The sequence below is a fragment of the Homalodisca vitripennis genome, chromosome 3, assembly GCF_021130785.1.
Source record: "Homalodisca vitripennis isolate AUS2020 chromosome 3, UT_GWSS_2.1, whole genome shotgun sequence".
NCBI classification, from domain to species: Eukaryota; Metazoa; Arthropoda; class Insecta; order Hemiptera; family Cicadellidae; genus Homalodisca; species Homalodisca vitripennis.
In genome coordinates this window covers 120289358-120300595 of record NC_060209.1, presented here as the reverse complement: position 1 = coordinate 120300595, position 11238 = coordinate 120289358, and the positions used below count along the sequence as shown (strand labels likewise).

The 11238-nt window shown below is 37.6% G+C and overlaps 1 protein-coding gene across 1 annotated transcript in view; it reads left to right on the top strand.

Moving 5' to 3' along the window:
• Nucleotides 1-271: 271 nt before the first annotated feature.
• LOC124357436 (guanine nucleotide exchange factor for Rab-3A-like) overlaps nt 272-11238 on the top strand; it is an 81630-nt gene continuing 70663 nt past the window's right edge. Inside the window, exon 1 of the mRNA XM_046809240.1 lies at nt 272-388. The gene's annotated coding sequence lies outside the window, so the exon portion shown is untranslated. The remainder of the gene's footprint in view (nt 389-11238) is intronic.

Genomic DNA, 11238 nt, shown 5'->3' with positions numbered 1-11238 from the left:
CTATTTCATGTTATAATGCTCTAAAGCAAAAAGTACTGTTAAATTAGATTGGTAATTGGAATAGTACATACATATTACCTACTAAATATTACGAGATTAGGAAAGAAAGGTAAATTATTATTGTTAGATTTCTGGAGCTAAACTCAACGTTAAACAAAACTTTTTACATTGGTGGGAATTTAAAGCACTCGGAGGGAAATTTAAAGAACGGGCGGGCGGGCTGCATCACTGCTAGTGAGCGCCGCATTGGCAGCATTGATAAATCACCAGTCAGCTGGGTTGTGGTGTCAGAGGAGGTTGTGTTGTTTGTTTTTGTTCCGTGCAGTGACTGGGATGTCAACTCGCATATCGTTCGAGATAATCAATCCAGTCCTATAAAATAATAAATGTGAGTGGAAATTGTTTAATTAGATTTATGAATTCTATATATTTGGTAGTTTTAACAGTTTGTATTCTTATAGATTCAAGAATATTTTTTAATTATATAGTAAACGTTGAGCTGAGCTGTTATTGTGTTTTAATTGTTGAAATAAAAGTACCGTAACATTTTTCAATGAAACTAAAATTAGAATTAAGGACAGATACATCTCTTGACAGTGTGGAACTAAGGATCGGAACAATAAATAAATTTCTCGTTGTGAAACTAGCCTACGAGATGTTTGAAATGTAACAGTGAATCAAGGCAATATTGCAGCCGCGCAAATACCATAATAAAGCATTAATAATGAAAACAAACGGGAGGACTTTGAGACGAGTACCAAAGTTCAAAATATTACACTGTAGAGCATGTTTCCATGCCGTCAAAATGTAAAATGTTCAAATTTGGCGTACATCTGCTTAATCTTTGAACAATCTTCGATGCTCTATGTTCTTCTCACATACTGCACCTATCGTAACCAAGAGATTTGAGATGGGTAAAAGGAAAATAGTGTCAAATAATGTCTTGTAGGCCTATTATAGAGTGGATTTAATTTATGGAGGCAGTAAATTTGTATAATTTGGAGCTAGATGAATAAATATAAAATTAATACTTCTCTTCCCATTTTAACGTGACATTACAATGACTTTTTTATTTTTGTCAGATCTTACGATATAGGTTCATTTGTATTTGTAAATTGAAATTAGCCAATCCTGAAAGTCTTAGTCAATACGGACAAATTGGAAAATTCATCGATTAAGGGACGAAACCTATTTCAATATTATTGAAAACACGTTAGGATCCAACATATTCATCACGCAGTGTATCTTATTCCCAATTAATTTTGCTAAGCTTATTGATATATTTTCCATTCATTCATCGGGCTAGCCGGCGGCGACCAGGGGTGTTTGGATATGAGTTAGAGATAGCTCAGATTTAAATCCGGTCTATGACCATTGCACTTTTTATCAGTAATATCGATCGACCTTGTACTGTACCGACTATCCTCCTTGTTTTCTTTGATAACAAGGAGGATAACACGATCATAGATCCTTGCACAGACCAGAGTCCCATAAAGAGGTGCTGAATAAGGCTAAAAGGAAACTGTCTCTCCTGATGTTTAACCCTTTTACAGAAGACAGTGAAATTAAGGAATAAGCATGAGCACTGCGTATAGAATTGCCTATATCTTTCATTCCTAGCAATTTTGTAAAACCAAAATTCTTAAATTCGGATATTTTAAATACAATGTCCTTCTCTCCCACAAATAACAAATTCTAGTTTATTTTGCAAAACCAAAAGCTTTAAATTCGGATATTTTAAATAAAAATGTCCTTCTCTCCCACAAATAACAAATTCTAGTTTTTTTGTAAAACCAAAAGCTTAAATTCGGATATTTTAAATAAGAATGTCTTTCTCTCCCACAAAATAACATAATCTAGTTTAATATTATTTCCAAGAATTGCCAGTCAGGGCGTGAAGGGTTTTAAAACGTATCTGTAAAGACATGGAATTGCAATTTGTATTCTTAGCTATTGCAGGCCACAACACAAGGTATGGGAGAACCTGATGGCCCATTGTTGTGCGACCACGGAAGTGTCCCTGACATACCGCCACGCCACTGAAGCCGACAACCTGACCAATCGCACTCACTCACACTCACACCTGTAGCCTGCAACTGGATTGTGTCACATGGCTTGTGCAGTACTAGCTTCAGTAACCCAGCTACAACTGACAGTTCATCGTTAGCTTTTCATAATGTGACATTTCACGACTATAGATGCAGTATAACAACCTACATTGTGACGTGGTCGTTGAATGCACTCGGGCCCGAAGAGACGTGTCAGGGTTTCTCCGACAGACACTGATAAAGAGGGGCAGTAACTTTCCCTGTAGCGTGGCTGTGAAAGTGGGCGAGGACGAGGAAAGTTGGCCGACATACTCACAGATAGTGTTCGTCCCTACCTGGCTACCGGTCCAGACTGCGTCGTGCCTTCTAACAGCTTCGTAACCACGTGATGTCGGTGGCTAGAGTACACAAGTGGAGACACGCGTCTTTATAGGTTGGAGATTTGTCGTGATGGTGAAGAATCATTTGTGAATGGCACAATCGTATCCAACTAGTAGATTGCTCTTGAGTTGCTGTTTAGTGTAAATTACAGCTTATGAAGATTCTGAGTTTAGGGTTCAGAAAGGATACATTATCATAGTTCACTCTTGGCTTGAAACTGAATATTAGACAACTATAGTCGGGAATATACATTACACACACGCACGGTTTGTTGTGTCTGGTCGTGTGGGTACAAACAATCATAATCTATGTCTGAAATTAAAGCCGAGACTCTCTTTTATCCCTAAGTCCATAAGACTAAAAGGCTAGAGAATCTAATCTTGTATTTATTGTCAGGAACCATAAACTAGCGGTAGATTTTTTTCTTCCAGTGCTAGATTTTATAGGGGATTATGACCAGTATTGCATGCGAGGTTAACGATAGTACTGTTCTATTAATTCATAAAACCTATAAACTAGTACTATAACTGGCCGTTATACAGCGTTGAGTCGCGTTTATTCTAGAGTATGAAACAAGTAACAACATTAATAACGTTTTTGACTTGTACAGTTTGTAAATTTGTTGCAAACGTATATTGCTGGAAACAGATTTCGTGTTTTTCAAAGAGAATATTATGTTCCATACGATGTTGCACGGATTGTGCCATAATGATAACAATTTTAATTAGCATGGGTTTATTTATGACCACCCCTACCAAAAAACAAAGCACGTCTGTAATAACTTTCAATTTTGTTGTTAAGTCAGTCATAGAGTAAATCATTGGCCTGTTCCGACCCGGCCGGCGAGGTAACTTCACTCTGTTCATGTTCCTGGTAACTCCTGAAGCTGTTGAATCAGTCGAACACAGAACAATATTATTCACTTTTCTGTGTCCGATGGTTGAATCGCATATCATAGCTGTTTTTACAGAAGTTCTTTTAGAATATAAATTTAATCTAAGGCTTACATGTTGCCGTGCTTCTGAAATGAGATCCTAAAGAGGTGGGAATTTTAAATTCAATATGAATTTGCTAAACAATATAAATATTTTCACTGTATTATAAGATGTATAATTACTCTCTTTACTACGTAATTGTTTGTACTGTAATACGTAATTATTAGGCACGAAATAGTTGTTAATAAATAATTTTTAGTACATGAAATGCATTACTTTATTGCATTTTTGTCGGAAGCAAAAACTATGTGGATTTGGATAGTAAGAGAAATAGCTCAGATCGCTGCAGTTTTAGAGCATTCTTGATGTCATTTAGACCAGAGTAAAATAACTATAAAGTATATAACATTTGCGTTCACAAAAGTACTAAGTTAAATGGATTTAATACTTTTGATTTTTATTGCTACACCTTAGAAAATTCTGGCAACAGGATAAAATATTTCTAATTTATGAATTCAAAAGTCAGAGCTTTATACTATATATATATATATATATATATATATATATATATATATATATATATATATATATATTTTTTTTTTTTTAAGAAGAGAATAAAGGATAACAAAAATCCGTATTGAAAAGTGACTACCGGACACATTAGCACCCTGGAAAGTGACCATGAGCACAATCTGTTTCTCACCACAGAAGAATGTCTTACAATCGGCGTATAATTATACTTGTCACCGAAAAGTATATTTCTCACTCCTCCCCGTACCCGAAATCCCTGCAATATTGTCTGTGACCTAAGCACACAAAGAATGACGTGCCTGTGGTCCAATTGATTTTTAGCTTAATACATTGGTTTGATACTTGTTCTTTATACAAACGTTTTAAACACTGTGGAAAAGCTTGTAAGCGATCGTAAATGACTTATTCCTGCGACATGGCTGTATGTTACAACAGGACGGCTATTAGTGAGGTAACCTCCCTCATACAGTTCTGGCTTCCTTGTTAATTCCATGCTCACGGTTTATGCATTAAGCAAGTTGGATGGGATTGATGTTTCGAGTTTTCGAAAAGGCTGAGCTATTCATTTGTATATTAAAGTTATTGTGTGCCATGTGGACGAGATCCATTTAAAACAAATTAAGGCGTTATTGTCAAGACGGCATTTTATAAAGCGAATAGGAATAAACATAATTTAATTGTGTTAGATGCAGTGTCCCCGGCATGGAGTCCGTGCCCAAGAGACTATTAAAGACTCAATGAACGGAAATCAACATTAGCGTAGTATAATCTCAGCTCAGCCAGCAGCGATCACCAATCATTGCTATAGGAGCAGTGAGGTCTGGAGTCCACGACCACGAGATCATTATGATCGCAATGGACGAGAAGCAACCAAAGCGTAGTATATCTCGGCTCAGCCACCGGCGACCACCAATCATTGTTGTAGGAGCAGTGATGTCTGGAGTCCACGACCACGAGATTATTATGATCGCAATGGACGGGAAGCAACCAAGGCGTAGTATATCTCGGCTCAGCCAGCGGCGACCACCAATCATTGTTGTAGGAGCAGTGATGTCTGGAGTCCACGACCACGAGATTATTATGATCGCAATGGACGGGAAGCAACCAAGGCGTAGTATATCTCGGCTCAGCCAGCGGCGACCACCAATCATTGTTATAGGAGCAGAACTGTCTGGATTCCACGACCACGAGATTATTATGATCGCAATGGACGAGAAGCAACCAATGCGTAGTATATCTCGGCTCAGCCACCGGCGACCACCTATCATTGTTATAGGAGCAAGTGATGTCTGGAGTCCACGACCACGAGATTATTATGATCGCAATGGACGAGAAGCAACCAAAGCGTAGTATATCTCGGTTCAGCCAGCGGCGACCACCAATCATTGTTTTAGGAGCAGTGATGTCTGGGGTCCACGACGACGAGATTATTATAATCGCAATGGACGGGAAGCAACCAAGGCGTAGTATATCTCGGCTCAGCCAGCGGCAACCACCAATCATTGTTATAGGAGCAAGTGATGTCTGGATTCCACGACCACGAGATTATTATGATTGCAATGGACGAGAAGCAACCAATGCGTAGTATATCTCGGCTCAGCCACCGGCGACCACCTATCATTGTTATAGGAGCAGTGTTGTCTGGAGTCCACGACCAGGAGATTATTATGGTCGTAATGGACGAGAAGCAACCAATGCGTAGTATAACCAATGAATACTGTATTCATTGGTATAACTCGGCTCAGTCAGCGGCGATCACCTATCATTGTTATAGGAGCAGTGATGTCTGGGGTCCACGACCACGAGATTATTATGATCGCAATGGACGGGAAGCAACCAGGGCGTAGTATATCTCGGCTCAGCCAGTGGCGACCACCAAGCATGTTACAGGAAATAATGTGTCAGGTGGATATCGCGTTACTTTCTCCGCAGTTCACATACCTTGCCATTCAAAAGATAGGCTTAGGCATTATTCCTTAGAGGCCTATTTGAATAATAATCTAATTTAACAAACGTAAAATCGTACAAAAAAATGAATTGTATAATTAAACGAACCAATCTAATTTTTAAGTTGGGTTTGATCTGAATAATATCAATAAATTGAAGTTAGGAACGGAGTATTTTAATATGCGAACAATAAGGAAGGTGTTAGTAATCTTTTGTATATTTATTAATTGTTCTTAATCTAAATAATTATTTTGTTATTTCACAATACTTTATAATACCCGAAACAGGTTTTTGTGTCTTACACCTGAATAATTCTACCGTTCACTCGATTGTGTTTTCTTTGGTTAATGTAGGAAATGAATATGAAAATTCAGCATATACATTTTAAAATGTTGAAATTTTACATTTTTGATACACCGTGACCATATATTATTCAGCTCATTTTCACGCAATGTGTTACAAACGTTCAAGAAGAACAAAATAGGGAGTGGGGAGGAGGGTGTTGGTTGGTTAGTTGAGAAACTTTGGAACCTTCTTATGAAACCCCAATATTAATATCGTATATTTCTGGTGGGGGAAGGGTGGAAGGGTTGGACCTCTAATCCTTCCTCCTCTGATTGCCGCATGTGTTACTGTAATATTCGTGTTTTACAGTTTCAACGCCCTTTTTACATCAGTAGGCTACGTTATTCATTTAGTCTTGATTGATAGTAAACCCGTATTAGGTGGCACGATATAATGTCCGGAATCTGTGATAAATCGTCACAGAGAAATTAAGGATGAAAATAACGTGACCAAAACACACAGGCGATAGCGAATATATCCAGTGAGATCGTGAGATCGGCGATGAATGGATCAGGTTACTATTATAGCCTACAGTTTAAAGCAATGCGGGCCGCAACACGGAAGTAGCACTCATTCCTAGAGTGGTGGTGACACACCGCTTATCTATAGAGTGTGGGACTTCCGGTGTAGTGTTATGGTAATTAGTCGTCTAACCTCGTTGATAACAAGGTCGTTTATCCTATTTAATCACACTGTTCCATAAAGTTGAGTTATAAGTTGTTTGCGTTCTGTCATTGACAAGAATGAAACATCCCATGTACCTTATTGAACTCCTGAATGGGGTGAACTATTTTATTCTTATTACGATATTGTATAGAGAAGAATGAACCGATGAAATACTAAAACAAAGTTGGCTAGACTTTTCCTGTGAAAACACTTAAATTGTAATGATTCCGACCCGATGTGACGCTGGGTCACCACGCCCCTTGCGTGACCGCTTGTTTATCTAATGTGGAGCGATTTCCTTGTTTAGTGTTAAGTTAGCCCTTGAAGTTTCACTTTATCATGAAAACTAACGAGAGTACGGCACGACGGACTTCTTATAGATGGCGTACTAATATTTGGAGAAAAGATACAGCCTTTAAAAAAATCCACCCTGCTATAAATAACGTAGTCAGGAAAAAAAATTGAGGGGGGGGATGAAGATAACTAATATATTCCCTAAGTGGACAGAAAGTAAGCCCTCGGTTTGTTCCTTATAACGTTTTTGACACGTATCTGTGCTGAGAACGATCTTTCAGCAGTACATGTCAGTAATACTAAATTATTTAAATAATACTAATCGTTTACCGGTACTAAAAATGCAATTAAAACAATTACAAATTTGGGGGGGGGAGTCCGGACCCTATGGACCTCCTCTCTGGCTACGTCCTCGCCTGCTATAACATCTGAATAGATTGAAAGACTTTAAACAATATTGATATTATTCAACACGTATTTAACTAATTCACGTACAAGGCAATTCAATCAAATCAAAATTAGCGAGGGTATATATCAGGCTAGAGTTAACCCTTTTAAATTCATTTGAATTGAGGTGGTCAATAAATTTTGGACTGGAAAAAGAATTTTTCAAATTTTTTATTCATAGCCTTTAATAATTTCTCTAAAGACAGTAAAAGTTGGAAATTTATGCAATTAATTGTATACTCACGCTGAAATAATATTACTAAAAATAAAAATGTAAAACTATTGTAACTATGTACATGGGCTACAGTATTATTAGGTAGTGACATTATCATGACTTAAGATGTAATTAAACATAACAGTATATATATATATATATATATATATATATATATATATATATATATATATATATACTGTAAATATTTCACATCCGTATCTTCAACTATTTTTTATTTAAGCCTTATCATAAGATTAATCTTAATTTTGTTTCAAATGTCTATCACTCCTCATAGAATGATCGTAAAAATGTTAAAGGGGTAGCCAAGAATTATAGAAAAAACGTATAGCACCACCTTAATAACTTTCTTATTGTTAATGATTAAAAATCCCTTCCACCGTCAATTTCCCGTGAAGTATTAAAAGTAGCTTATCTGAGGATATAGAAGCGTTTCCATGATAAATGTTCCATTGTGAGAGAAACGTGTTAGTCCTACTACTATCTGGGCAGTGCGGTCGAAATTGCGTCAATGTCACGTCTTTAGACATCGCGATGGCAGTGGGGAGCGTGAGTCGCTTCGAGATTGCAAACGTTTTAGCATAATCGACATGTCTGGAATGAGTATCGCAAGTTCCTAACAAACCTCGTGTACACCTTAAGCAGCACGCGCATGTTTATCCACAACAAAATACTAGCCAGTCACTGACATGAAGACGTGTACTTAGTGTCTGTGCAACACTTAAACGGGCCAGCTTCTAGAATTATTGTCAGAAAGAATTCCAGTCAGTGCCATAATGTATCTGTCAAGTGTGTGTGAAATAGCAAGTGAACACACGACTTTAAGTTCATAAACAATAACTACAAACAACATGACACACGAGTGGGAGACTTACAATATTGTTTACAAAACGAATTAGGCCCACTAAGAGTTGAGCGATATTCATTGATGGCATTTTACTCAGAGGAAGTGCAGTTGTCTCTCACTCACTGCCTCCAAAGCACAGGCTATATGGCTGGGGGTTGTCTGCAATTCTTACAGATCCGAATAAACTGATTTATAATAATAATACAGAGGATGTCATATTCGATATAAGTATTGCGGTGTGTCGAAGGTTTTTTAAGGATAGACCGATCCCATTTTAAGCCTTCTTCTGCCTATTCTCATGGGCCAATTAGCTTGTGCGATGATCCTAGCAAATCAGAATAAGGAGGATAGTTGACGCAGTACAAGTCGGTGGTACTGAAAACATTGCCGCGGTTATAGGCAGTATTTGAACCTACCTCTAACTCAAATTCAAAGCCCGACGTCTCAAAGACCGTGCTTCTATCGGTGCCTCCAAAGCCAGCAGCTTTGATTGATGCTAAGGTATCGAAGATGTCACTTTTAGGCCCATATTACACCAGGCCGCTGATTTACGCTGCTAACTTCGTTTTGTTGTTTAAAATGTGATTGTATTAGACCCTATTGGACTAGTGCGGCTGGTGGCTAACACCGCGCCCCTAGCGGCTTAGCCAAAAGTTGTACCGCTGCGGGTTAATGCATGTTTTTTAAATGGAGCTTTTTATACTGGGAAGTACTATGATATTGTCGCATAGAAACAGTTGTGCCGCTAGCCACCGACCGTAATCTAATTTATAGCGACTCTAGGCACTTATCAGCTGCTATTCTCGAACACATGGTTTATCCATTGATAGTTGCGAGTGCGAATACTCTATTCCCAGTAATAAAATCTAATCTTTTAGTTGAAATCTACAGTATACATTGTATAACAAACACCATTTGTTAAATCTAAAAATTTTACACTCACCCCACATCAAAGTCACATTCAAACTTACAACATTCATATCCCATTCATTTCCTGCCAATTACAGTACACACATTTCCAGCGCAGTTAGTTTCCTCACTGCGTGGCTCCCAGTCAAATTCCAAAAACTCGTCAATTTGTAAAAGACGTTTGACGCCAGGCAGAGTTTGAGACGAGTTATTAACACCTTGGACGCTGAGGAATTTTTAATCGAGTTTGGCAACCTGTTTATAAAATGAACACTGCCTGTATAGGCATACGTTCATAAACCACCGTTCTGTGCATCCACGTACGGTACTTATCTCTGCCTCTTGTCACATATTCATGTATGTGTCGTCCTCTGGTCAAGGCACATTTAGACGAACAAAATTTCGTTTCTAAGATATAGAGACATGGCAAAGTCAACAGTTGCCAATTTTTAAACACTAGCATACTCAACTCTCTGAAGTTCGAATTTGCGATAAGGCAAATTGATTGTTTTTTATTGTTTGAAATCGTTAATAAAATGTTTATTTGCACAGCTCCCCACAATACGATTGGAAAGGTTTGGATAAATTAAACTATAGTTTTGCCATAGATGTTAAGAAACAGATTCCTGAGGATAATTAGCCACAAACATGATCAGTGTGATTTTATTCCTTGTCAGTTCTCCATTAAGGTGTATTCCAAGGAACTTTGAAGAATAGACCTCATCCAATAATGTATCTTGCAACCATAGGCAGGACCACTCTCAATGTTTATAGAGTACATTGAAAAGTTCAGGATATTTAAACTTTGATGAGTTTTTTTGAAGATTAAGCCTATTGAAATGTTGGACACAATTCTTAAGATCAACAAAAGCATGTAATCCCAAACTTTGTTTTTAGGTATATCTAAAACAGAGAGTCGTGTCATCGGCGTACAGCACAAGCTTTCCTTCAAGTATTGATGATTCAACTAACATTGCTATATTTCAGGTAAAGAATTGGACTGAGTGTTGGTCCCTGGGAGACTTCATAGCTCAGTGCAGTAGGTTTTGAAATTGATTCTAAATTTGGACGACCTGATCTATGGATCTGAAATTAACTAGTCCATAAAAGCACGCCTTGGATGCCGTGGGATTATAATTTGAAAAGCGATATTCTGTTGTCACAAGTCTAATGCGCTATAAAAGGTAAAGAAACAACACACTAATTGTGTGAGTAAGACCTTGTATCCCTCATAAAACCATATCGATAAGATTCATTGTTGTGTCAATTTTCTATTTTCTCGTTCTGAAACGAAATTGGTCAGAACCACCAAGAAGAAAGCTTGTGTTTCTTCAAAGAATTTAGCATTCGTGACAATAACCAGTTTTTGAATAGTTTGCTAAATACGGGTAAAGTAAAGACAGACTGATAGTTATTTACGTAATAAAGATTTTCTTAAGGGAAAGACTCCTACTTTGAAATTTATTGAGATAACTTCATTTGATCACTGCCTCCACAATATGCTTTGAACATTTATTTATTAGCCAATTTATTAGGCTGCTGGAAAATGTGCGCAATAATACATGTTAGCCAATTAAAATCTTATGACCAGTTTGCGCATGAGGCGCGTAAGCCCAAATGTGGTCGAGTATAAAGATAGTCGCAATTGTTCAG